This window comes from Pteropus alecto, unplaced genomic scaffold (assembly GCF_000325575.1).
Source record: "Pteropus alecto unplaced genomic scaffold, ASM32557v1 scaffold41, whole genome shotgun sequence".
NCBI classification, from domain to species: domain Eukaryota; kingdom Metazoa; phylum Chordata; class Mammalia; order Chiroptera; family Pteropodidae; genus Pteropus; species Pteropus alecto.
This window is the reverse complement of record NW_006430464.1, coordinates 2,259,510-2,263,700: the sequence shown is the minus strand read 5'-3', so window position 1 is coordinate 2,263,700 and position 4,191 is coordinate 2,259,510.

Genomic DNA, 4,191 nt, shown 5'->3' with positions numbered 1-4,191 from the left:
AAAGTCAGTCGTGTGTTGAACGATTTAAGGCGGTCCTACACAGAGAGAGAGAGCTATAATGGAAAACTCAAAGTTGCCCTAGGCACGGGTTCCAACCTGTGGTATCTCAGTATGCACTGACCGAATTCATTACCATTATGTTGTCCCATGTGGTAACAACTAGATACATGTGGCCATTTAAATTTAAAATTATTCAATTAAATTTAAAATTTAATTCTTCAGCAATACTAGCCACATTGCAAGTCCTTACATGCTACATATGGCTACTCGTTGGTTAGCCGTAGACGAGACCATTTCCATCATCACAGGAAGTTCAGTTGGACAGTACCGATCTAGACTATCAAAAAAAAAAAATGACTTGGACAAAGGTTGATTTGTCAACCAAATGTATGGATAGCAAAAGCCAGGGACCCCCTAGAACCAAACGTGTCCTGACTATTCTTTCCATTATCCTGTCATGTCAATGTCCAAAGTGGCCATAGCACGTTCCTTTTACTTAAATTGCTCTGATGGCTATTACATGACTGTTGAAATTAAAAAAAAAAAAAAAAACCTGAATCAGTAATTGACCCATGGGTGACATATATGCCCCACAGCAGTGATGCCCAAACTTGACCACATTGGGAAGCTTAAAAAAACCCCAATGCACAGGTCGCAGCCCAGATTAATTGGAGGTGACAGGTCCCGTGGCTGCAAATTCAGTCATGTATTATGTTGGCTTCAGGAGTTTTAAAGTTTCCAAAGTAATTTCACTCTTTAGCCAAAGTGGAAAACTGTGATCCATAGGGTGAGCTAGCGGTTCATTAAGCACCTAGTATGAGAAATGCATCCTAACACAGGTGATGCCTTCTGGACGAAGACATCCAACTCAATCCGATTATCTGCCTTGGAGAGTTGGAAATGTGGGACAGAGATCAGGGGACCCACAGGGCAAGAGTACCGGTCCCTGAGAAGCGATGATATAGGAAATAAAAGCATTTACTTCCGTGGGTACAATAATTTTCACATACTTGCTGCTGCTGTGGTATTGTGAAATGTCATCTAGTTTCACAGATATTTTCTTCGGTTCTCTCGATTTCTCGACGCATACATGGAATTCTTGATCCTTTGATTCCCTTTCTACGTCTATTCGTTTCAACATGGAATGGATTAACGGAGCGATTCGTGCACAGATTAGGGCAAAGAAAGAACTAGACTTTGGAGACACGGAGTTAAAAGAAAGGATCGATAGCTCTTGTGCTCAGGTGTGAAACTGTCGTGGTCAGATTCAAGGTTATGTTACCTACATTGATGGAGAAAACAGGTCTAAGGAAGATACCCGGGTGCCCTCAAAGGTTCGCCCTTCAGTCATGCAGAGACGAGTGAATAAACAGAAATGCAAACCTATACTTCTACATACAACGTAGAAACATTTCTTTCAAAAAACTGCCATGGTACATAATATCTCCTGGAACAATCAGAAGATACAGAGGAATCGGAGCCATCAAGCGCCGTCGCGAGATATAAAGGCTCTCACCATCCCAGAGGCCATTTCTTGGATCTCCGAAGCTTTTTCTGAGATTTACTTCTTTTCATTTATCAGATGTCGTATTTATCTCTCCACTAGGTCTCTATTAACCATGAAAAAAAAAAAAAACAAAAGAAAATTGTATTCGAATAAGTTGGAAGAACCTTCAGATAGATGTTCGCTTTTATATCTCTACGAGGTGGACAAAATTGCTGTCGTCCATTTAAAAGACACACATCAGAGCAAGTTCAAAGACGGCGTCGCCGGGGCACATCGCCTCTCGTGACCCTACAACTAGGGACAGAAATCACAGATCACGTCAAAACAGCAGGAGGGGCCGAGACACAAAACGGCCAGGTCCCACAACCACGTGTGGCAATCAAGAGAATCAGGAGGGGTGACCTGGCTGCAGAGCCCCTCCCCCACCTGAGGAGCGAGGGGTCCCGGCCCCACACTGGGCGCCCCAGCCCTGGGAAGAGAAGTCCCCGCCACCTCTGGCTGTGACAACAGTGGGACTCATAGAAGTTCATCTTAAAGGGCCCACGCCCGCCTCTCTCCCTGACCGACTCGCTGACTCTGAGCCCCAGCACTGAGGCAGCTGCTTGTCGTGCTCCAGGGTCGAACGGAGAGATGCTAAGTTGCCAGGCTTCGGCGCAGCTGGAGGGGCGGCTTCCTCCCAGACAGAAGTGCAGCAGTATCCACTGTCCCTTTGGTGAGCCCTCCGCCTCCCAGCCTGTGGACGTGGGCGCTGTCGCTGTAATGTGAGACAACATTAACCTGGATAACACAGGTCATTCCTTCAGGCGATTGATTCCCTGAGACTCCACCCCTCCCAACCTGTGGGCCTACTATATAAAGCCACTGTACTAAGACTGGGAGACTCAGCAGCCCTACCTAATACATAGAAACAGACACAGGGAGGCAGACAGAATAGGGAGATCTCAAAGGGGAAAAAAAAAAAAAAAAAACAGAACAAAGCACCAGAAAAAGAATTCACCAAAATGGAGACAAGCAATCTACCAGATGCAGAATTCAGAACACCGGTTATAAGGATGTTCAATGAACTTAGGGGAAGAGTAGGTGAACTCAGTGAGAGCTATAACAAAGAGATTAAAAATAAATAAATAGAAATGGAGATGGAAAACATAAAAGGAAACGTGTCAGAAATAAAGAAGGCACTATCTGAGATGAAGAGTACATCGGAGGGAGTCAACAGAGTGGATGAAACAAAGGGTCGGATCAGCAACATAGAGGAGGGGGGGACCGAGGACACCCAATCAGAACAACAACAAGAAAAAAGAATCCAAAAAAAAAGAAGATAGTTTAAGGAGCCTCCGGAACAACATCAAGCAGAACAATATTCGCATCATAGAGGGCCAGAAGGAGAAAAGAGAAAGGAATCGAAAACCTGTTTCCAAAACCGTTGTCTGAAAATTTCCCTAACCTGATGAAGGAAATAGACACACAACCCCAGGAAGCTCAGAGAGTCCCAAACAAGATGAACCCAAAGAGGCCCACACCTGGACACATCATCATCAAAATGCCAAGTTTCATTTCAAAGAGAGAATCTTAAAAGCAACAAGAGAAAAGCAATTAGTTACCTACAACAAAGCTCCCATAAGACAGTCAGCCAATTTCTCAACACAAACTTTGCAGGCCAGAAGGGCTTGGCACAAAATACTCAAAGTGATGAAAAGCAAGGATCTACAACCAAGATTACTTTATCCAGCAAAGCTATCATTTAGAATCGAAGGACGAATACAGAGCTTCCCAGACAAGAAAAAGCTAAAGGAGTTCATTACCACCAAGTCAGTATTACAGGAAACGTTGGAGGGACTTCTTTATGAAGAAGGAAAAAATACGTATCAAAAATATAAATAAAGAATGGCGATAACTACCTATGTATCGACAAGTACTTCAAATGAAAAAGAACTAACTGCTCCAATCAAAAAATAGAGTGGCTGAATAAATGGATAGAAAACAAGACCTTTCCATAGGCTGCCTACAAGAGACTCGCTTCAGATTAAAAGTCACACACAGACGGAAAGTAAAGGGGTAGAAAAAGATATTTCATGATGGACCTAGAGGCTATCATGCTGAGCTGAGGAAGTCAGATAGAGAAAGATAAGTGTCATGTGATTTCACATACATGTGGCACCTAAAAAACAAAATAAACCTCAACAACAATAACAAAAGCCAAAAACAAATGCATAAATATAGAGAACGTTTTGAGGGTTATCAGATGGGAGGGTGTTGGGGGGGGAGTCAGTGAAAAAGAGGGAAGGGATTAAGAAGTACAAATTGGTAGTTACGAAATAGTCGTGGAGATATAAATTATGGCATAAGGATTATAGTAGCCAACGACGTTGTAATAATTATGCACGGTGTCGGAGGGGCGCTAGACTTATTGGGGTGATCACTTTGTGAGTTGCATAGATGTCTAATCACTATGTCTTATGCCAGAAACTAATATAATATTGTAATATAATATATGATAATATAATATTGAAACTAACACAATATTGCCAACTATGACTGAAAAGTAAAATAAAATAAAATAAAAAATAAAAGAGAGACACCAGTCGGACCGTTCCCAGTAATGATAGGCACTCGGGACTGAGATCCAAAGTGAGGTCAAAAAATGTTCATTTTTGCCTAAGGTAGTAAGAAAACGATAAATAAAA